Here is a 25,438-nt window from a genome sequence, read left to right on the forward strand (position 1 = left end):
CTCTTCTGCTTGTCGCCTCTCCTTAGCAGTGGTTTCCTAGCTGCTATTTTACCATAAAGGCCTGCTGCACAAATTCTCCTATTAACAGTTGTTGTAGAGATGTGTCTGCTGCTAGAACTCTGTGTGGCATTGACCTGGTCTCTAATCTGAACTGCTGTTAACCTGCGATTTCTGAGGCTGGTGACTTGGATAAACTTATCCTCAGAAGCAGAGGTGACTCTTGGTCTTCCTTTCCTTGGGCGGTCCTCAGGTGAGCCAGTTTCTTTGTAGCGCTTGGTGGTTTTTGCAACTGCACTTGGGGACACTTTCAAAGTTTTCCCAATTTTTCTGACTGACTGACCTTCATTTCTTAAAGTAATGATGGCCACTCATTTTTCTTTTCTTAGCTGCTTTTTTCTTGCCATAATACAAATTCTAACAGTCTATTCAGTAGGACAATCAGCTGTGTATCCACCATACTTCTGCACAACACAACTGATGGTCCCCACCACATTTATAAGGCAATAAATCCCACTTATTAAACCTGACAGGGCACATCTGTGAAGTGAAAACCATTCCCGGTGACTACTGTTGTGAACTCTATTTTTGGGCTCCCTCTAGTGGTCACAAGTGGTACTGTGTAGTGTTGTCTTTCTGCAGGTTGCAGCATCAGCTGGTTCGTTATCCTTGGTTTGTTTCCTATTTAGCTCACCTGGATACTCAGTTCCTTGCCTGCTATCAATGTATTCAGTGCTCTTCAGATTCCTTGTGGCTACCTTGCTTCCAGTCTCTCCAAGACAAGCTAAGTTTTTGTTTGATCATTTTTTGATTATCAGTGTTCATTATGTTTTTAGTCCAGCTCGCTAAAATGTGATTTCCTCGCATGCTGGTTGCTCTAGGGGACTGAGTTTCTCCCCCCACACCGTTAGTTGGTGTGGGGGTTCTTGAAATCTCAGAGTGGATATTTTGTAAGGGTTTTTTACTGACCGCATAGATTCCCTTTTCTAGTTTCTGCTATCTAGTATTAGTGGGCCTCATTTGCTGAATCTGCTTTCACCCCTGTGTATGTGCCTTCTTCTTACCTCACCGTTATTATTTGTTGGGGGCTTCTATATCTTTGGGGATTATTTCTCTGGAGGCAAGAGAGGTCTTTCTTTCTTTCTAGGGGTAGTTAGTTCCTCAGGCTAGCTCGAGACGCCTAGGATTTTTAGGCACGTTCACCGGCTACTTCTAGTATGTTTGGATAGGTTCAGATTTGCGGTCAGTCCAGTTTGCCACCTCCCTAGAGCTTGTCCTACGTTTGTTACTTAGCTGGAGTAATTTGTGATCCTCAACCACTAAGGATCATAACAGACTACCTCTTGAATCTCATCAAGAGAATGCCAAGAGTGTGCAAAGCATTCATCAAAGCAAAAGGTGGTTATTTTGAAGAACCTAGAATATAAGACATATTTTCAGTTGTTTCACACTTTTTTGTTAAGTATATAATTCCACATGTGTTAATTCATAGTTTTGATGCCTGCAGTGTGAATGTACAATTTTCATAGTCATGAAAATACAGAAAAAACTTTGAATGAGAAGGTGTGTCCAAACTTTTGGTCTGTGCTGTGTATATATATATATATATATATATATATATATATATATATATATATATATACAGAAGTATCATACATCTGTATTTTCCAACATTAAACAACCAAAAACACAAAAAGCCATGGATAGTGTGTGGTTCACAATATTTTAGGTACCCATACCGTGCAATGCACAATGCTGGCTGTGAATCTGGGAAGGCGACTATATCCATGGCCTCTACAAATTTTAAACTTATTGGGCTGCAGATGTCTGCTTAACCTGTGCTGGTTGCATAAAAGAGGGGATAAACCAAGCTGTTTTTAGTCTAAAAAACATTTAGCAACAAGTGAAGTAAAAGCGAAATGCAATGCTCTGGTTCAGTACTCATCTTTGCACTCCAACTCTTGTGTTTATTAGATATGTTTAGCTAACACAACTAATTTTCTCCGAACCTTTTCCTATGCACATTTTGTAAAGGTTAACATATTTTCACCATTGACTTCTGTATGGTTGTCGGGTCAGGAATTATTTTATTTTAGGATAACAAAGCCAACCTTGGGACATAAGTTTGGCCAAATGACAATCCTGAACAACCACGATTATCATAATCCATACAGACAAACAGTGTTTACAAACAAAATTCCACAATTTGGCAGAGGATTGGATGCACCCGGTATCTGTGATGCCTACTTGGAGCATCAACGGGCAGATAGCCAGTCCCAAACTCCCGGGATAACATCCCGTTAAAAGAGGAGCTGCTCAGTAGTATTCATTATCAAGTTTATAACCACCATAGCTGCAGGTTGTTGTTTGGCAAAAAATAGGAAAATTATATTCTAAGAGGTTTTTACTAGAGATGAGTGAATATGTTTAGAAAATAATCGCCAAAAATATATTTGGTGCGAATATGGTACATTCAAATTCATGATCGGTAACAAGAGCATTTTTCTTAAAATCGTAAAAAGTCAGTAACATTTGGTAAAAGTGCAGGAAAATAATTGCAATGCCACTAAAGTATTTTAAAGTAGATGGTAGATAGATAGGTAGCTAGATAGAATAAAAGCCGGCAGTTCATGTGCCGTGTACAGTAAAATTACAGTGTGACAGGTTAGAAGAGATAGAATAGATATACACATAGAATGCATAGATATCAGTGACACACACACATATATGTATACAATGCTCAAAAAAATAAAAGGAACACTAAAATACCACATCCTAGATATCACTAAATGAAATATTTCAGTTGTAAATCTTTATTCATTACATAGTGGAATGTGTTGAGAACAATAAAACATAAAAATGATCAATGTAAATCAAAATGGATATCCCATGGAGGTCTGGATTTGGAATGATACTCAAAATAAAAGTGGAAAATCAAATTACAGGCTGATCCAACTTCAGTGGAAATGCCTCAAGACTAGGAAATGATTTTCAGTTGTGAGTGTTGCCTCCATGTGCCTGTATGACCTCCCTTCAATGCCTGGGCATGCTCCTGATGAGGCGGCAGATGGTCTCCTGAGGGATTATGGTCTCCTGTTGTAAAACATTAGTAATAGAAGAATTTTTTTGTGTGTATGAGGCCCGTATAAAATAGACTAGATTCATCAAACAATCTCAGTGTGAGATATTCTCTGCTGTATGACATCAGTAACAGAAAAATTGTTTGAGTGGGGATGAGGCTTGCATGACAAAGAATATATGCTCAAAAAAATTCAAAATTAGATCTCCCCTACTGCATGATGTTAGTAACAGAAGAATCTTTTTTTGTGTGTGGATGACGCCTGTATAAAATATACTAGATGATCCAAACAATTTCAAAATGAGATTTACCCTGCTGTAGAATGTTAGTAACAGAAGACATTTTTTTTGTGGGGATGAGGCCTGTATAAAATAGACTACATACTCCAAACAATTTCAAAGTGAAATCTCCCCTGCTGTATGATATTAGTAACAGAAGAAATAATTGTTTGAGTGGGGATGATGCCTGTATGACAACAAAAATATGCTCCAAACAATTTCAAAATTAGATCTCCCCTACTGTATGACTTTAGTAACAGAAGAATTTGTTTTTGTGTGGATGAAGCCTGTATAACTCCAACTCCAGTCCTCAAGAGCCATCTACAGGTCATGTTTTCAGGATTTCCTTAGTATTGCCCAGGTGATAGACTTTTTGCCTGTGCAGGTTCTGCAATTATCACCTGAGCAGTACAATTAAATCCTGAAAACCAGACTTTTTGGTGGCTCTTGAGGGCTGGAGTTGGAGAACACTGCTGTATAAAATAGTCTAGATGCTCCAGACAATTTCAAAGTGAGATCTCCTATATTGTATCACGTTAGTAAGAGAAGAATTGTCTGAGTGTGGATGAGGCCTCTGTGACAAAGAAAATATGCTCCAAACAATTTCAAAATGACGTAGTAGCAGAAGAAATTTTTTGTGTGTGTGGATGAGGCCTGTATAAAGTAGACTAGATGCTCCAAACAATTTCATAGTGAGATGAACCCTACTGTAAGACTTTAGTAACAAAATGATTTTTTGGGGGGGCCCGTGGATGAGGCCCGTATAAAAAAGACTAGATGCTCGAAACAATTTCAAAATTAGATCTCCCCAACTGTATGATGTTAGTAACAGAAGAATTTTTTTGTGTGTATGAGGCCTGTATAAAATAGACTAGATGCTCCAAGCAATTTAAAAGTAAGATGTACCCTAATGTATGACGTTAGTAACCAAATAATAGTTTTTTGGTGTGGATGAGGCCTGTATAACATAGACTAGATTCTCCAAATATTTTGAAAGTGATATCTCCCCTACTGTAGAGCATTAGTAACAGATGACATTTTTGGGGGCCTGTGGATGAGGCCTGTATAATATATACTAGATGCCCCAAAGAATTTTAAAGTGAGATCTCCCCTACTGTATGAAGCTAGTAACAGAGGAAAGAATTGTTTGAATGAGGATGAGGCCTGTTTGTCAAAGATATGCTCCAAACTATTTAAAAATGAGATCTCCCCTACTGTATGACCTTAGTAAAAGTAATTTTTTTTATTTATGTGGAGGAGGCCTGTATAAAATAGACTAAATGCTCCAAACAATTTCAAAGCGAGATCTACACTACTGTATGACGTTAGTAATCGAAACAATATTTTTGGCCTGTGGATGAGGCTTGCACAGTATAGACTAGATGATCCAAACAATTTCAAATGAAGATCTCCCCTACTGTATCACGTTAGTAATTGTACAAATTTGTTTTTAGTGTGGATGAGGGCTTTATAACCTAGAAGATATGCTCCAAACAATTTCAATCTCGGACCTAGCCTACTGTATCATGATTGTAAAAAAAATTGTTGTGCACACACCATAATTTCATTGCCACAAAATTACAGCATGGGATATGGCGGGCTTGATTATGTTTAGCAACATAATTTTTTCTTAATGTGCATGAGCTCTGCAGACAGCTTTATTTCACTACCACAAAGGTACAATGTGGGATATGGCAGGCTATATCACTTTTAGCAATTGAAACTTTTTTTTAAATCTGCAATTCTGCATGAGCTATGCAGACAGTTCAACTTCACTGCCACTAAATGACAAGGTAATATATGGCATTCTGAATCATGTTAGTAACTGCCCCAAAATTCTTTTTACTATACAACAGCTGTACACACAGATCAATTTCACCACCACAAAATTACAACGTGGGTTATGGCGGGCTGTATCATGTTTTAGCAACAGTAATTTGTTTTTTTTTAATGTGTATTAGCTCTGCAGACAGCTTTATTTCACAGCCACAAAATTACAAAGTGGGATATGGAGCCTGTATCATGTTTAGCAACAGAATTTTTTTTTATCTGTATGAGCTATGCAGAGAGTTGAAATAACAAGGTGAGATATGGCATGCTGAATCACAGTAGCAACTGCCACAAAAAATATTTTTGCATGGCCAACAGCTCAAATCACAGAACAATGTCACCACACCACTAAATGACAAGGTGACATATGACTTGCTGTATCACATGGGTTTATGAGGAATCGCTCCTGTCAAACCAATCTAATCAGTTTTTGTGAACAGATAAGCTATAGACTGGACCAAGGTGAGTCATTGGACGTGGTATATCTTGATTTTTGTAAAGCGTTTGATACCGTGCCACACAAGAGGTTGGTAAACAAAATGAGAATGCTGAGTCTGGGGGAAAATGTGTGCAAATGGGTTAGTAACTGGCTTAGTGATAGAAAGCAGAGGGTGGTTATAAATGGTCTATTCACTAACTGGGTCGCTGTGGCCAGTGGTGTACTGCAGGGGTTGGTGTTGGGACCTATTCTCTTCAACATATTTATTAACGATCTGGTAGAAGGTTTACACAGTAAAATATTGATATTTGCAGATGATACAAAACTATGTAAAGCAGTCAATACAAGAGAAGATAGTATTCTGCTACAGATGGATCTGGATAAGTTGGAAACTTGGGCCTAGAAGTGGCAGATGTGGTTTACCAATGATAAATGTAAGGTTATACACATGAGAAGAAGGAATCAATATCACCATTACACACTGAACGAGAAACAATTGGGTAAATCTGACATGGAGAAGGACTTGGGGATCCTAGTTAATGATAAACTTACCTGGAGCAGTCAGTGCCAGGCAGCGGCTGCCAAGGCAAACAGGATCATGAGGTGCATTAAAAGAGGTCTGGATACACATGATGAGAGCATTATACTGCCTCTGTTCAAATGGCTGGTTAGACCGCACATGGAGTAATGTGTACAGTTTTGGGCACCGGTGCTCAGGAAGGATATAATGGAACTAGAATGCGTACAAAGGAGGGCAACAAAATTAGTAAAGGGGGTGGGGAACTTCAATACCCAGAGAGATTAGCAAAATTAGGATTATTTAGTATGAAAAAAGACGACTGAGGGGTGATATAATAATCATATATAAGGGGACAATACAAATATTTCTCCAAGGATCTGTTTTACCAAGGAAGGTGACGGTCACAAGGGGGCATTCTCTGTGTCTGGAGGAGAGAAGGTTTTTCCATCAACAAAGAAGAGGATTCTTTAATGTTAGTGTAGTGAGAATCTGGAATTCCTTGCCTGAGGAGGTGGTGATGGCGAACTCAGTCGGGGGGTTCAAGAGAGGCCTGGATGTCTTCCTGGTGCGTATCATTATTGTATCTTACAGGTTATTAGGTTCTTTAAAAGGATGCAAATTTGGGGATTTATTTTGATGGAATATAGGCTGCACTGGATGGACAAATGTATTTTTTCGGCCTGGCTATGTCACTGTGCCACATTTAGCAAGTGAAAAAATACGATTTAGAACAGTCTACTCATGCATGGAGCACAATAGCAGCAGTGCACAACATACTTCTATGAAATGTGCCCTGCTGTCTGTCTGTGAACCTCAGTAATGGCATAAAAAAAAAGCTAGATAGTCGATTTCACAGACACACAGGACACTAGATATTTAAACTATCTGACTGAGAAACAACCACTTAGCTAACTAGCTAAAATCTATCAGCAAACAGTCCCAGCATCTGGAGCAGCCTCTCTGTGCTGTTACATTGTCAAAATGATGCTAAAACAAGATGTCTGCTCTTCATATGGAGAGGGACATGTGATTTTGTGCCGATTTTATGTTTGCCGATCATTTTTCAAACAAATTCACTCATCATTAGTGTGGACCCCTCTGGCGTCAGAGAATAAACTGCAAGAATTTTTCCAAGGCCTGAAGGATCCCTGCATCTGGCCCAAACCTGCGCAACTGGACTCAGCATCCACAAACACAGGCAAATTGTGGATACGAGTAATATTGTGCAGTATTACAAGGGCATGGTTGACACATTTTACATTTTTCTCCCGAAATTGAATGGCATTAAGCAATGCCCTCCATTTAGCAATCAAAAAAGAAAAATACACACTCAACCAGATGCCCTATTTAGCCTGTAATTGAAAATACGCCATAGTCGGTCATGAACACGCCGAAGATAAGGCCTCATAAAATGTGGTGTGAGCTGAAAGGCCTCTTCAGCCATGAGAATATATGGTAGCGGTTTCTTTTGAGCCAGGGAGGATCTTTGGGGGTGACACACACATTTCACTGGTCATAAGCCGCCGACCCATTAAGGAAGAATTGATTCGAGAATCTCCAGTTCTTCCATATTCCCCAATATCTACTATTACAAACTGGTAGTTGCTGTGAACTAACGCCAACAGCACTACTGAAAAAAATTGCTTGTAATTGTAGTATTGGAACCCTGAGTTTGTCGGATTCTTGATACTGAAATGTTTGCCATCCAAAGAGCCCAAATAATTAGGAAATTGACACCTGTTAAACATCCCCCTTGAAATTTGCTCCCAGTCTTCACGGCATTACTTTGTTCTGAAGACGATCCCATATTTAGGTTCAAGTATGCTTGACAATATTCAGATTTTTGTTGTTCCAAGAAGAACATCTAAGTGTAGGGCAACATAGGAGACTCCAGTGGCAAGAAACCTAAAATACAAACAACCAAAAAATATAATCAAATATATATAAATTGTAACAATAATTGGGATCACATTAATACATTTGCCTATTTATTTAATCTTTGCACATACTGCTTGTATATATATATTTGCAGTTTATTTGCACTTATATGTGCATGTGTAGGAATCTGTGCATTTTTATTATACAGCTGCACTATTACAGTTATTCCTTGTCTTACATGTTCATTGGCCATGTCCCTTGAGTAAGGGATCATTTGAACACGAAACGCGTGTTGAGATATGTGGCTGAGGTAAAGTCAGACAGGACGCATCACAATAATGGGTAATTAACTCCTTTTTACTATCATCACTTTTGCATTGATATTGGGCGCAGCAGTGAGATTTAGAGGTCATTATACTGGACTCTTAGGGTATGTGCACACGCTGCGGATTTGTCTGGACTCTGAACATTTTTTACCTTTTGTGCATTACTGCCCTTTTCCAAGATGGCGTCTTTGGTCTCATGTGCACTGTCTTCCTGTTATAAAACTCCACCCCAGCCTTCAGTCTGTGCTAGAGTATTCTGCCTTGCATCCAGCTCCTGACCTCTGATTACTCCCTGGCTAGACACCTGCTCCTGTGAACCTGTGTGGTTATCCTGCTACTCTGCTCTGAGTTCCTGCTGCATACACAAGTTTCCAGTAATCCTTCTTCTTCTGCTGTTCGTGTTTACTTCCACCTGCATTTGCTGGACATGTAAGCTGTTTCTGCTTTGCAATAACCTGAGACTATTAACCAGGCCTCCCTGGTTGAGCTAAGATATGATATGAACTGCCTAATAAGCATATCTATCTGTGCCTGGACTAAGACAAGGATTTATTCGTTTCAAGTATCCTCAAGAATAACTGTGCTTCATAGACTTTCTGCTTGATTGCATTTTCCGCTGAAGTTTCCTATAGACTGCTAAGCTGCGTTTATTATTTGCACCAAGTGTTGTGGACTTGAGTTTCTCTGTGGACTTGAGTTTCTCTATGCACCTGTTTGAATCACCATGTGATAATATAGACTTTACCACTTATAAAACTGTGTCCTGTAGTTGTCTTGTTCCACGCAAAGAGTCTCCTGAGTTATCCCCTATAAGTATTACAGGATTTTGCTGCGGATCCACAGCTGCGGGTCCGCAGCAGTTTCCCATGCGTTTACAGTATAATGTAAACCTATGGGAAACGAAATCCGCAGTGCACATGCTGCGGAAAAAAACGCTCGGAAACGCAGCGGTTTACATTCCGCAGCATGTCAATTCTTTGTGCGGATTACGCTGCGGGTTTACACCTGGCTCACAGAAAAATTCCCCAAAAGAGAATTTAACAAAATACTAAAAAGTATAACCTTTATTTAAAGCATTTATTAAAAACATATGTGCACTTGCAAACCCATCACCAATTAGAAAACAAGCGTACCACAGGAAAGACCAGGACAGTGCCAAGCCCTATATTCACTGGATGCACCCTACCGGTCTGCGGAGGTTGGCACCCTATATCCTGCGCTGTGGCGCCCCCGCTCCTCATCGGCTCTCCCTACTATCCCTAATTAACCCTACCGGGATCAGGGACAGAGATGTTCATATACTCGGTGCACTAATAAGGATAATTAGAGTCAGATGAGGATATATCAGTATAGCTATCTAACTAAGGGTACTGTCACACAGTGCCATTTTGATCGCTACGATGGCACGATCCGTGACGTCGCAGCGATCGTATGATTATCGCTCCAGCGTCGTAGACTGCAGTCACACGTTGCAATCACGGCGCTGGAGCGATGCCGAAGTCCCCGGGTAACCAGGGTAAACATCGGGTTACTAAGCGCAGGGCCGCGCTTAGTAACCCGATGTTTACCCTGGTTACCAGCGTAAACGTAAAAAAAAACAAACAGTACATACTTACATTCCGGTGTCTGTCCTCCGGCGTCTCAGCTTCTCTGCACTGTGTAAGCACAGCGGCCGGAAAGCAGAGCGGTGACGTCAGACGTCACCGCTGTGCTCGCTTTCTGGCTGGCCGGCGCTCACAGTGCAGAGAAGCTGAGACGCCGGAGGACAGACACCGGAATGTGAGTATGTACTGTTTGATTTTTTTACATTTACGCTGGTAACCACGGTAAACATCGGGTTACTAAGCGCGGCCCTGCGCTTAGTTACCCGATGTTTACCCTGGTTACAAGCGAACACATTGCTGGATCACTGTCACACACAACGATCCAGCGATGTCAGCGGGTGATCAAGCGACGAAAGAAAGTTCCAAACGATCTGCTACAACGTACGATTCTCAGCAGGGTCCCTGATCGCTGCTGCGTGTCAGACACTGCGATATCGTATGGATATCGCTGGAACGTCACGAATCGTACCGTCGTAGCGATCAAAATGGCACTGTGTGACAGTACCCTTAGACTAATGCTCTAAACTAACTTGGTAAACTGTGTCCCTAGTTCTTCATAATAGCACTCTAGCCTTGTTATTCCCAGTCATTTAAAGGCTAGAGTAGGTAAAAATGCTCCAGTGCTTCTTTATCTAAATCTAGAGCTAGGTGCATAGATAATCTTAATTGGTTTTGCACGCAGTGGGGCTAAAGGTACCTTCACATGAAACGACGCTGCAGCGATAGCGACAACGATGCCGATCGCTGCAGCGTCGCTGTTTGATCGCTGGAGAGCAGTCACACAGACCGCTCTCCAGCGACCAACGATGCCGAGGTCCCCGGGTAACCAGGGTAAACATCGGGTTGCTAAGCGCAGGGCCGCGCTTAGTAACCCGATGTTTACCCTGGTTACCAGCGTAAAATGTAAAAAAAACAAACAGTACATACTTACATTCGCGTCCCCCGGCGTCCGCTTCCTGCACTGACTGACTGACTGAGCGCCGGCAGTAGCAGGGCACAGCGGTGACGTCACCGCTGTGCTGTGCTTTCACTTTCACTTTGCGGCGCTCAGTCAGTGTGGGAAGCAGACGGCGGGGGATGCGAATGTAAGTATGTACTGTTTGTTTTTTTTACATTTTACACTGGTAACCAGGGTAAACATCGGGTTACTAAGCGCGGCCCTGTGCTTAGTAACCCGATGTTTACCCTGGTTACCAGTGTAAAATATCGCTGGTATCGTTGCTTTTGCTGTCAAACACAACGATACACGGCGATCGGATGACCAAATAAAGTTCTGAACTTTATTCAGCGACCAGCGACATCACAGCAGGATCCTGATCGCTGCTGCGTGTCAAACTAAACGATATCGCTAGCCAGGACGCTGCAACGTCACGGATCGCTAGCGATATCGTTACAAAGTCGTTTCGTGTGAAGGTACCTTAATTCTTGGGGTATTATCCTATTGTTAGAAAAAGGTATCTGCTGTGATATCCAATCATACCTCACGTTACCACACACTATTTTGATATCATGCCGCAATACACATATATTAGTGCCTTCTCAAGACAATCACCATTGCGCCATTGGTGGATGCAACAATAGTGTCCTTACAACCCCAGTGTAAGCCAAACCATAACGCAATATTACTCAATATATCTTATATCAAAAACATATCCCCTTGGACTCAAAGCGTTTCTCCTCTTCCAGTTATAAGTGGTTCATCAGGAGTACAACCAAATATCAAAGGGTTACTTAGCTTATTCATGTTTTCAACATATCAGTGATATGAACAGCTGCACCACCGGGCCGATCCCCTATCCATGTAGCGTTGCTACACCTGCTCCAATAGAAAACTGCAGGTGTAAACCCGCAGCGGAATCCGCAATAGAAACCGCGATAAATCCGCAGGAAAAACCGCAGCGGTTTTGCCCTGCGGATTTATCAAATCCGCTGTGGAAAATTCTGCAATGGAATCCGCAGCGTGTGCACATGGCCTTAAGGTTAATATGGCAACACACATGTGATATCCTTTTGTTGTTGTCCATTACAATGGATTATATGTCCTCTTTTCCTTCTGTTTGCACTTCATGTATGTGTTGATCATGTCCATTTTTTCAGCCAATTATTCACACCTGTGGATTCATTTGGTGATTAAAACCCATGTATTACATTTTTGTAATATTTATTTAGTATAAATTTTTGTATGTTGTCAATTTCACTGAATTAATAAATTTTGGTGATTTTTTTAGGTATATTTTGACTCGGCTTTGACAATTCTCCTTGATTATGCAATATTCAGATTTTTGTTGTTCCAATAAGAATATCTAAGTGTTGGAAAACATAGGAGACTCCAGTGCCAAGAAACCTAAAATACAAACAACCAAAAAATATAAGCAAATATATATATATAAAATGTAACTATAAATGGGATCACATTAATACATTTGCCTATGTATTCATTCTTAAACTGTGTATATATTTATATAGTACGGACCAAAAGTTTGGACACACTTTCTTATTTAAAGATTTTTCTGTATTTTCACGACTATGAAAATTGTACATTCACACTGAAGGCATCAAAACTATGAATTAACACATGTGGAATTATCTACTTAACAAAAAATTGTGAAACAACTGAATTTATGTCTTATATTCTAGGTTCTTCAAAGTAGCCACCTTTTGCTTTGATGACTGCTTTGCACACTCTTGGCATTCTCTTGATGAGCTTCAAGAGGTAGTCACCGGAAATGGTCTTCCAACAATCTTGAAGGGGTTCCCAGAGATGCTTAGCACTTGTTGGCCCTTTTGCCTTCACTCTGCGGTCCAGCTCACCCCAAACCATCTCGATTGGGTTCAGGTCTGGCGTAGCACCCCAACACTCTCCTTCTTGGTCAAATAGCCCTTACACAGCCTGGAGGTGTGTTTGGGGTCATTGTCCTGTTGAAAAATAAATGATGGTCCAACTAAACGCAAACTGGATGGAATAGCATGCTGCTGCAAGATGCTGTGGTAGCCATGCTCTTCCAATATGCCTTCAATTTTGAATAAATCCCCAACAGTGTCACCAGCAAAGCACCCCCACACCATCACACCTCCTCCTTCATGCTTCACTGTGGGAACCAGGCATGTAGAGTCCATCCGTTCACCTTTTCTGTGTCACACAAAGACACGGTGGTTGGAACCAAAGATCTCAAATTTGGACTCATCAGACCAAAGCACAGATTTCCACTGGTCTAATGTCTATTCCTTGTGTTCTTAGGCCAAACAAGTCTCTTCTGCTTGTCGCCTGTCCTTAGCAGTGGTTTCCTAGCTGCTATTTTACCATGAAGGCCTGCTGCACAAATTCTCCTATTAACAGTTGTTGTAGAGATGTGTCTGCTGCTAGAACTCTGTGTGGCATTGACCTGGTCTCTAATCTGAGCTGCTGTTAACCTGCGATTTCTGAGGCTGGTGACTTGGATAAACTTATCCTCAGAAGCAGAGGTGACTCTTGGTCTTCCTTTCCTTGGGCGGTCCTCAGGTGAGCCAGTTTCTTTGTAGCGCTTGGTGGTTTTTGCAACTGCACTTGGGGACACTTTCAAAGTTTTCCCAATTTTTCTGACTGACTGACCTTCATTTCTTAAATTAATGATGGCCACTCATTTTTCTTTTCTTAGCTGCTTTTTTCTTGCCATAATACAAATTCTAACAGTCTATTCAGTAGGACTATCAGCTGTGTATCCACCATACTTCTGCACAACACAACTGATGGTTCCCACCTCATTTATAAGGCAAGAAATCCCACTTATTAAACCTGACAGGGCACATCTGTGAAGTGAAAACCATTCCCGGTGACTACCTCTTGAAGCTCATCAAGAGAATGCCAAGAGTGTGCAAAGCAGTCATCAAAGCAAAAGGTGGTTATTTTGAAGAACCTAGAATATAAGACATATTTTCAGTTGTTTCACACTTTTTTATTAAGTATATAATTCCACATGCGTTAATTCATAGTTTTGATGCCTGCAGTGTGAATGTACAATTTTCATAGTCATGAAAATACAGAAAAATCTTTGAATGAGGTGTGTCCAAACTTTTGGTCTGTGCTGTATATATATATATATATATACAGAAGTATCATACATCTGCATTTTCCAACATTAAACAACCAAAAACACAAAAAGCCATGGATCGTGTGTGGTTCACAATATTTTAGGTACCCATACAGTGCAATGCACAATGCTGGCTGTGAATCTGGGAAGGCGACTATATCCATGGCCTCTACAAATTTTAAACTTATTGGGCTGCAGATGTCTGCTTAACCTGTGCTGGTTGCATAAAAGAGGGGATAAACCAAGCTGTTTTTAGTCTAAAAAACATTTAGCAACAAGTGAAGTAAAAGCGAAATGCAATGCTCTGGTTCAGTACTCATCTTTGCACTCCAACTCTTGTGTTTATTTGATATGTTTAGCTAACACAACTAATTTTCTCCGAACCTTTTCCTATGTACATTTTGTAAAGGTTAACATATTTTCACCATTGACTTCTGTATGGTTGTCGGGTCAGGAATTATTTTATTTTAGGATAACAAAGCCAACCTTGGGACATAAGTTTGGCCAAATGACAATCCTGAACAACCACGATTATCATAATCCATACTGACAAACAGTGTTTACAAACAAAATTCCACAATTTGGCAGAGGATTGGATGCACCCGGTATCTGTGATGCCTACTTGGAGCATCAACGGGCAGATAGCCAGTCCCAAACTCCCGGGATAACATCCCGTTAAAAGAGGAGCTGCTCAGTAGTATTCATTATCAAGTTTATAACCACCATAGCTGCAGGTTGTTGTTTGGCAAAAAATAGGAAAATTATATTCTAAGAGGTTTTTACTAGAGATGAGTGAATATGTTCAGAAAATAATCGCCAAAAATATATTCGGTACGAATATGGTACATTCAAATTCGTGATCGGTAACAAGAGCATTTTTCTTAAAATCGTAAAAAGTCAGTAACATTTGGTAAAAGTGCAGGAAAATAATTGCAATGCCACTAAAGTATTTTAAAGTAGATGGTAGATAGATAGGTAGCTAGATAGAATAAAAGCCGGCAAATCATGTGCCGTGTACAGTAAAATTACAGTGTGACAGCTTAGAAGAGATAGAATAGATATACACATAGATACACAATACATAGATATCAGTGACACACACACATATATGTATACAATGCTCAAAAAAATAAAAGGAACACTAAAATACCACATCCTAGATATCACTAAATGAAATATTTCAGTTGTAAATCTTTATTCATTACATAGTGGAATGTGTTGAGAACAATAAAACATAAAAATGATCAATGTAAATCAAAATGGATATCCCATGGAGGTCTGGATTTGGAATTATACTCAAAATAAAAGTGGAAAATCAAATTACAGGCTGATCCAACTTCAGTGGAAATGCCTCAAGACTAGGAAATGATTTTCAGTTGTGAGTGTTGCCTCCATGTGCCTGTATGACCTCCCTTCAATGCCTGGGCATGCTCCTGATGAGGCGGCAGATGGTCTCCTGAGGGATCTCCTCCCAGACCTGGACTAAAGCATCCGTAAACTCTGTGGTGCAACGTGACGTTGGATGGTGCGAGACATGATGTCCCAGATGTGTTCAATTGGATTCAGGTCTGGGGAATGGGCGGGCCAGTCCATAGCTTCAATGCCTTTATCTTGCAGGAACTGCTGACACACTCCAGCCACATGAGCTCATTGTCCTGCATTAGGAGGAACCCATGGCCAACCGCACCAGCCGAGATGCGAATTCTGCTTCACAAAAATGGCCGCCGCGATAGCCATCTGCGCACGCGCGGATGCCCGCGGCCATTTTCCTGAAGCCGCGGCCAGCAGAGCGCCGATTCTGCGGCCAAAGCAAGATGGCCGCGCCCACCGACCACCAATGGAATAACGGACATCGCTGTTGTTTTCACACACCTGGCAGAGGATTCGGGACCTTGGGCATGCGCACACCACTACGCCACCAACGGAACACTACGCAAGATCTGGGGGAGGACACCACACCCTTTTAACCAGACCAGCCTGATTGACAGGCGAAAACGACTACTTCGGTAACGTATTTCGGCAGCATAGGTGGGGAATCGGGGTCCACAAAATACACTATTGTAATGCACAGCTCAGGCCCTATTTAACGGTATTTTTATCTCATACCGAAAAAATGGGGTGACAGGTTCCCTTTAAGCAGACCTGATAAGATCCAAAAAAGGGAGGTTTTTTTTATACTCAAAGGTAACTCTCACTGGCCAGTAGAAACCCGCCAGCAAAAAGACCACCCCCATATATTTCCGGACAACACCGGGTATAACTATGGGCAAGAGTCCAAGAATCCGGACTTATTAATACATATGCACCAATAATATCAATTGGGTAATCAAATATCCTTCCCCCACAGCCTGAACCGGGTCATTAACATATATAAGAGATACACACCATACCGGAGATATGTGATCCGTTCCATGGTGGGATGCATGTACGCCATGTGCTATAGTCGGCGTCATGTTAACTGCTAGATCTGCGCGCGCGCCAAAGGGACGCAGCACACTGACATCATCGCGCATGCGCACAGTCCCGACAGGGAAAAGTGTAGTGCGCATGTCAGATTTCGCCGGTCTCCATGTCAATGTGAGCAGGCGCATAGCGCACAATAGAGAAAGCCCTTGCTGGTTCAATGTATTGCACAGACGTCCCAGGTCACAGATATAACCAATCAGATAGACAGGGAAGTGACGGCGGCCATAATCCTCAGTGCCGCAGTACCAATTATATAAACATATCAAGAAAAAGTATCAAGAAAAATAAAAATAAAAATAAAAACATCATATTCATACAAGGCAGCATATCAATAGCTGTAATAGCTTCTCATACCGTAATGAGCAAGAGGATGGATAAACCATGCAGATATATACCTCAATATTGCAAATAAAGCAGTTCAGTCCAAAATGTAGGGGAATAATAGATTTTAAACAATAATAGTCAAAATTAACTACTGCCACATATCGTGTGCAGTTAAATTATGGCGGTTCCAAAGAACACAGTTAGTCCCTTTTAAATATATATATAGTAGCTACCGGAGCAAAAACAAAGTTTCATTAGTTCAAAAAAAAAAAAAATGAGATGACCAGAATTATAGAAAACATGCATAGGTCAGAGACTCATTTAGTCCCCTTGGCGACACGGACTGCATACGGAAAATCCACTCCGCCTCGCGTTTTAGAAGGGCTTTGTCAAAGTCTCCTCCCCTAATCCTTGGTTTCAAAAGCTCAATCATGCAGAGCGTAATCCCCTCCAAATTTCCTCCGTGTACCTGATTAAAATGTCGGGCCAGTGGGGTGTCCCTGCCATGCCTAATGTCCCCGAGATGTTCACCAAATCTGGTTTTTAGCTCCCTGGTGGTCTTGCCAATGTAATCCAGGGGACAAGGGCAGGTGATCTTATACACTACTCCCATTGATCTGCAGTTTCCAAAATCCCTTATAATGAAACACCTTCCATTAGCCGCACTGGTGAACTGTTTTGAAGGTTTTACATATTGGCATTTAGAGCAGTTTCCACACTTGAAAAAGCCTAACGGTCTTCTGTCAAGCCACGTACCTATTGGCTGAGGTCTCTGGTACAGGCTATGTACTAGCCTATCCCCGATGGACTTCCCCCTCCTATAGGTAATGCTTGGTGTGTGTGGAATAATATCCCTTAGGCCTGGATCTGCCTGGAGTACCCCCCAGTGTCTTTTCATAATCTGATACACCCTTTCAGACTGATTATCAAAAGTCCCAATTAATCTAACTGGACATGGGGTGGTTTTTTTTATCATCCTTTATTCTAAGGAGTTGGGATCTATCCCTCACAAGTGCTTCCCTATAGGATTTTTCCAAGACACCTGTGGGGTATCCCCTCTCCGAGAATCTCCGATATAGGTCACCGGCCTGGCGTTTAAATGTACCCACGTCAGAACAATTTCTTCTAGTATGAAGAAATTGGCCCTTCGGTATGCCACGTTTGAGGGGGATAGGATGGTGACTCTGCCACTGCAACAAACTATTTGTTGCAGTTGGTTTACGGTAAGTGTGTGTGCTAATACCTCCCTTTACATTTTTGGTGATTGTAAGATCCAGAAAAGAAATACTGTGTTCCTGCAACTCAGATGTAAATCTCATCCCAATATTGTTGACATTAATCTCCTCCATAAATCTCTCAAACTCCGCCTCTGGGCCAGACCAAAGAACCAAAATGTCGTCGATGTATCTGGCCCAGAGGCAGATACGGGACTGCCACCACTTCTCCTCACCCGAAAAAATATGGGTTTCCTCCCACCAGCCCAGGAACAAATTGGCATACGTGGGGGCACAAGGGCTCCCCATTGCCGGGCCCCTGAGCTGGTGGAAGTACTTCCCATTAAAATAAAATAATTACGGGTGAGTACAAAGCGGAGAAGATCCTTAACAAAAATATTATGGTCATTGCACTCGACAGCTCTCGTTTTTAAAAAGTGATCTACTGCCCTCATGCCAAAATCATGGGGGATGCTGCTGTAGAGCGCCTCCACATCAATGGAGGCCAATTTAACATGAGGTTCCACAACAACATCCTCCAACATACCCAGCAGGTGAGACGTATTCCTCACATATGATGGCAATGAAAGTACAAAGGGCCTCAGGATACGGTCTATATATACACCCACATTCTGGGACAGAGAATCTATCCCTGCCACAATTGGACGGCCTCTAGGTGGATGTAGACCCTTGTGCACCTTCGGGAGGGCATAAAATGTTGGCACAGAAGGGGAGACCGGGGTCAAGAAAGTACATTCATTCTGTGATACAAGTTTTTTGCATAGGGCTAAATTCAAAATGCACACCAATTCCTCCGAATATGATGTTGTTGGATTCCCTTGTAGAATTTCATAGGTTTCACGATCATTGAGGAGTAGACCACACATTCCCAGGTATTTTGTGTGATCCATGATCACAAGGTTACCACCTTTGTCAGATGATTTAAAAATTAAGTTGGTATTCTTTTCAAGTCTCTTCAAAGCCTGAGACTCACTAGCCGTCATATTGTATTCTCTATTGATATCATTATTAGAGATTTTACACAAATCAGCTTCCACCAATTTTACAAAGATGTCAACACTAGTGACCTCACTACCCGGTGGCATTTTTTTGCTCCTACTTTTCAAAGAGGTGAATGGCCCCTCACCTCTATTCCTCTCATTCTCCTGCTGGAGACCAAAAAGGGCCTGATACCCTTCCATATCATCTTTGGTCAGACCCAACTCCTTACATCTCTCCCAGTCATTTTTTTGAAAAAATAGTTTCCACTTGAGGTTTCGCCCGAACAAGTTGACATCTTTTACCCAATTAAAACAGTTAAAGATGTTGGTGGGGACAAAGTTCAGGCCCCTCTGCAGTACAGCATACTCCTCTCTTGAGAAAGCATATGAGGTTAGGTTAATAATCTGACCCTGTGCTATTGGTGTCTCTTTCTCAAGTCGTAATTTGCTGTCGGTCTGTGGTCTAAAAAAGAAGACAAGGAAGTAGAAGGCAAAGGAGAGGGTACCTGCTGCATAGATCCATGAGTAAGGCCCATAGAACCTCTTCCTCCTCCATCCCTCCCCCCCTTCCCCTCTGTCTGCGCTGGTTTTTGTTCAACCGCCATCTATTATTCGGTACACTATTGCGGTGTGAATATATGGCCGGACCTCATTCTGATCGCTCCGTATCTGACGTATCCACGTCCGATGAGGAAACATCCACAATATTCTGGGGTTGGTAATCGTAAGCCTTGTTGTCCTTAAACTCACCCAGATCCCTTATAAATTGTGTATGTTTCCTTTCTTTGAGCCTATTTTGGAATTTTTCAATAGATGTCTGCAGAAAATTCTCTCTCCAGCTATAGTCTGGATCTGTTTTTTGTTTCTGTGCCTGTTCTATTAGCAGGTTCAATTTCTTACTAGACTCTTCAAATAGTGATTTTTCCTCAGTGAGTAATATTTGCATAAAACGCACTGAAGAATCAATAGATTCCTTGGTCCAAGCCGCCAGTACAGTAGGGTTTGCAGTACGGGGGGAGGGTCTGATAGCAATTCGTAACCCCTTAGGCACTATTCTGTTTTTAATATAGTTTTACAACCCTTTAATCTCCCACCAGGATTTGATGTTGTCTTTATAGCAGAGATAAATGTCCTTAAACAAATTTTGAAGGGAAGGATTCTCTGTATTGTATAGAGAAGCACCGCTAATTGAGAAAACTAGGTTCGCATCCTGAGCCCAAATATCGGTATTAATGGGACCTGAAAGGAAACCCGCCATAATTTAACTGCACACGATATGTGGCAGTAGTTAATTTTGACTATTATTGTTTAAAATCTATTATTCCCCTACATTTTGGACTGAACTGCTTTATTTGCAATATTGAGGTATATATCTGCATGGTTTATCCATCCTCTTGCTCATTACGGTATGAGAAGCTATTACAGCTATTGATATGCTGCCTTGTATGAATATGATGTTTTTATTTTTATTTTTCTTGATACTTTTTCTTGATATGTTTATATAATTGGTACTGCGGCACTGAGGATTATGGTGGCCGCCGTCACTTCCCTGTCTATCTGATTGGTTATATCTGTGACCTGGGACGTCTGTGCAATACATTGAACCAGCAAGGGCTTTCTCTATTGTGCGCTATGCGCCTGCGCACATTGACATGGAGACCGGCGAAATCTGACATGCGCACTACACATTTCCCTGTCGGGACTGTGCGCATGCGCGATGATGTCAGTGTGCTGCGTCCCTTTGGCGCGCGCGCAGATCTAGCAGTTAACATGACGCCGACTATAGCACATGGCGTACATGCATCCCACCATGGAACGGATCACATATCTCCGGTATGGTGTGTATCTCTTATATATGTTAATGACCCGGTTCAGGCTGTGGGGGGAGGATATTTGATTATCCAATTGATATTATTGGTGCATATGTATTAATAAGTCCGGATTCTTGGACTCTTGCCCATAGTTATACCCGGTGTTGTCCGGAAATATATGGGGGTGGTCTTTTTGCTGGCGGGTTTCTACTGGCCAGTGAGAGTTACCTTTGAGTATAAAAAACCCTCCCTTTTTTGGATCTTATCAGGTCTGCTTAAGCATCATGGCACCTGCATCTATGCATCGTTGGTTCACACACTGACTGCCTCCTGATGAACCGTAATTCGGGGAAACGCGTCGAGGCGACTGTTGGGGAGCTAAGTGTTTCATTTGGGGCTATTATCCCCTCTTTGCTGTCCATACAGTTTTGATATTGGATATTGTTACTGTCAACAGTCCATAAACTGGATATAGGGGGTATCTTGCCCTAGGTCTGGTTAGGTGGCTGTGTTACAGTCCAATATTTTTTCTTCTCTGAACCAGATTTTTAATATTCAGATAATCTTATCTCCCCGTGGTATTATTGTTCTATTTGCATCAATTTGAAGACTTTAGACACATATGTTTGTTTATCATTAGCTAATTAGATGCGATTAGCAAATGTATTTTTAATAGTGTTTTTTTGCCATATTTGTGCAATTATTTGCTATAGGACAATACATGGGGTTATTTTCTGTGCACCTAGTTTGGGCTCTCTAAACTGTACTTTCATTCATTTCTTTTTATTGCTCATTGTTTTCCCACCTGTAGCAGATCAGCTGGTTATTAGGGTGAGCAGTGGACAGCCGCCGTTGAGTGGGGGCGCCAAAACCGTCTCTATCAGGGTGCCAACCTCCACTGGCAGGTAGGGTTAGCAGACAAGTATAGGGTCTTATGTGAGGATAGGTGCACAGTCTAGATCCTGTTTTTCTTCTATTTTCTGTTTTTCACTGGGAAATTGGTATTTTTAAAAGGATTTAATAAAAAGATTTTTAAAGGGAATACATGTTTACACAGCTGTGAGAACAACCCCCATCTGTGGACGTTCCTCATGGAGTTGGTTTCTAACTGTGCAGACAAATGCACATTTGTGGCCTGCTGGAGGTCATTTTGCAGGGCTCAGGCAGTGCCTCTCCTGTTCCTCCTTGCACAAAGGCTGAGGTAACGGTCCTGCTGCTGGGTTGTTGCCCTCCTATGGCCCCCTACACATCTCCTGGTGTACTGGCCTGTCTCCTGGTAGCTCCTCCAGCCTCTGGACACTACGCTGACAGACACAGCAAACCTTTTTGTCACAGCCCACATTAATGTGCCATCTTGGATGAGCTGCACTACCTGAGCCACTTGTGTGGGTTGTAGAGTCTATCTCATGCTACCATGAGTGTGAAAGCGCAACCAACATTCATAAGTGACCAAAACATCAGCTAGAAAGCATTGGTGCTGAGATGTGATCTGTGGTCCCCACCTGCAGAACCACTCCTTTATTGAGTGTGTCTTGTTAATTGCCAATAATTTCCATCTGTTGTCTATTCCATTAGCACAACAGCATGTGAAATTGATTGTCAAACAGTGCTGATTCCTAAGTGGACAGTTTGATTTCATAGAAGTTTGATTTACTTGGAGCTATATCCTGTTTTTTAAGTGTTCCCTTTATTTTTTGAGCAGTGTATATATATATATATATATATATATATATATATATATATATATACAGTACAGACCGAAAGTTTGGACACACCTTCTTATTTAAAGATTTTACTGTATTTTCATGACTATGAAAATTGTACATTCACAATGAAGGCATCAAAGCTATGAATTAACACATGTGGAATTATATACTTAGCAAAAAAGTGTGAAACAACTGAAATTATGTCTTATATTCTAGGTTCTTCAAAGTAGCCACCTTTTGCTTTGATGACTGCTTTGCACACTCTTGGCATTCTCTTGATGAGCTTCAAGAGGTAGTCACCGGGAATGGTCTTCCAACAATCTTGATGGGGTTACCAGAGATGCTTAGCACTTGTTGGCCCTTTTGCCTTCACTCTGCAGTCCAGCTCACCCCAAACCATCTCGATTGGGTTCAGGTCTGGTGACTGTGGAGGCCAGGTCATCTGGCGTAGCATCCCATCACTCTCCTTCTTGGTCAAATAGTCCTTACACAGCCTGGAGGTGTGTTTGGGGTCATTGTCCTGTTGAAAAATAAATGATGATTCAACTAAACGCAAACCGGATGGAATAGCATGCCACTGCAAGATGCTGTGGTAGCCATGCTGGTTCAGTATCCCTTCAATTTTGAATAAATCCCCAACAGTGTCACCAGCAAAGCACCCCCACACCATCACACCTCCTCCTCCATGCTTCACGGTGGGAACCAGGCAGCACGGTGGCGCAGTGGTTAGCATAGCAGCCTTGCAGCGCTGGAGTCCTGGGTTCAAACCCCACCAAGGACAACATCTGCAAAGAGTTTGTATGTTCTCTCTGTGTTTGTGTGGGTTTCCTCCAGGTACTCCGGTTTCCTCCCACATTACAAAGACATACTGATAGGGAATTTAGAATGTAAGCCTCAACAGGGACAGTGATGATAATGTGTGAAACCTGTAAAGCGCTGCGGAATATGTTAGCGCTATATAAAAATAAAGATGATTATTATTATGTAGAGTCCATCCGTTCACCTTTTCTGCGTCGCACAAAGACACGGTGGTTGGAACCAAAGATCTCAAATTTGGACTCATCAGACGAAAGCACAGATTTCCACTGGTCTAATGTCCATTCCTTGTGTTCTTTAGCGCAAACAAGTCTCTTTTGCTTGTTGCCTGTCCTCAGCAGTGGTTTCCTAGCAGCTATTTTACCATGAAGGCCTGCTGCACAAAGTCTCCTCTTAACAGTTGTTGAAGAGATGTGTCTGTTGCTAGAACTCTGTGTGGCATTGACCTGGTCTCTAATCTGAGCTGCTGTTAACCTGCAATTTCTGAGGCTGGTGACTCGGATAAACTTATCCTCAGAAGCAGAGGTCTTGGTCTTCCTTTCCTGGAGCGATCCTCATGTGAGCCAGTTTCTTTGTAGCGCTTGATGGTTTTTGCCACAGCACTTGGGGACACTTTCAAAGTTTGCCCAATTTTTTGGACTCACTGACCTTCATTTCTTAAAGTAATGATGGCCACTTATTTTTCTTTTCTTAGCTGCTTTTTTCTTGCCATAATACAAATTGTAAGTCTATTCAATAGGACTATCAGCTGTGTATCCACCAGACTTCTGCACAACACAACTGATGGCCCCCACCCCATTTATAAGGCAAGAAATCCCACTTATTAAACCTGACAGGGTACACCTGTGAAGTGAAAACCATTCCCAGTGACTAACTCTTGAAGCTCATCAAGAGAATGCAAAGCAGTCATCAAAGCAAAAGGTGGCTACTTTGAAGAGCCTGGAATATAAGACATATTTTCAGTTGTTTCACACTTTTTTGTTAAGTATATAATTCCACATGTGTTAATTCATAGTTTTGATGCCTTCAGTGGGAATGTACAATTTTCATAGTCATGAAAATACAGAAAAATCTTTAAATGAGAAGGTGTGTCCAAACTTTTGGTCTGTACTGTATATATACAGTATTTTTCTGTAGTTTTGATGCCTTCAGTGTGAATGTACAATTTTCAAAGTCATGAAAATACAGAAAAAGCTTTAAATGAGAAGGTGTGTCCAAACTTTTGGTCTTTACTGTATGTATATATATATATATATATATATATATATATATATATATATATTACGTAGATAGATAGATTGAAGAAAAGCTGGCAATTCAGCAGCTGTGTAGTGTACAATTACAGCAGGAGTTGACGGGATAGAAGAGTTGGATTACATACAGGAAATACAAATAGAAAAGGTAGATATACACATGTCAGTGACAAATATCATTAGCACAGTGTATGTTCAGCTTACTGTACATGTATTTAATTAATAAAAGATAATTTTCCTGAAAAAATTGCATGGGCTCCAGCATAATTTTTGCAACCAGCAGAGAGAAAGCCAGAGAGTTTATAGCCTAGGAAGGGGGTTATACTCATGAAGCTTACCAGGCTATTAATTTCAGCTCACAACTGTATACTTAACCTTTACTGGCTATTAAAAAGGGATACCGTAAAAAAATGACACAGGGTCCCCATATAATTAACCACTTTACCCCCAAGGGTGGTTTGCATGTTAATGACCAGGTCAATTTTTACAATTCTGACCACTGTCCCTTTATGAGGTTACAACTCTGCAATGCTTCAACGGATCCTGGTGATTCTGACATTTTTTCTCGAGACATATTATACTTTATAATAGTGGTAAAATTTCTTTGATATAACTTGTGTTTATTTGTGAAAAAAACTGAAATTTGGAGACAATTTTGAAAATTTAGCAATTTTGAAAATTTGAATTTTCATGCCCTTAAATCACACAGATATATCACACAAAATACTTAATAAGTAACATTTCCCACATGTCTACTTTACATCAGCACAATTTTGGAACCCAATTTTTTTTTGTTAGGGAGTTATAAGGGTTAAAAGATGACCAGCAA

This window comes from Ranitomeya variabilis, chromosome 2, assembly GCF_051348905.1.
Source record: "Ranitomeya variabilis isolate aRanVar5 chromosome 2, aRanVar5.hap1, whole genome shotgun sequence".
Classification (NCBI taxonomy): Eukaryota; Metazoa; Chordata; class Amphibia; order Anura; family Dendrobatidae; genus Ranitomeya; species Ranitomeya variabilis.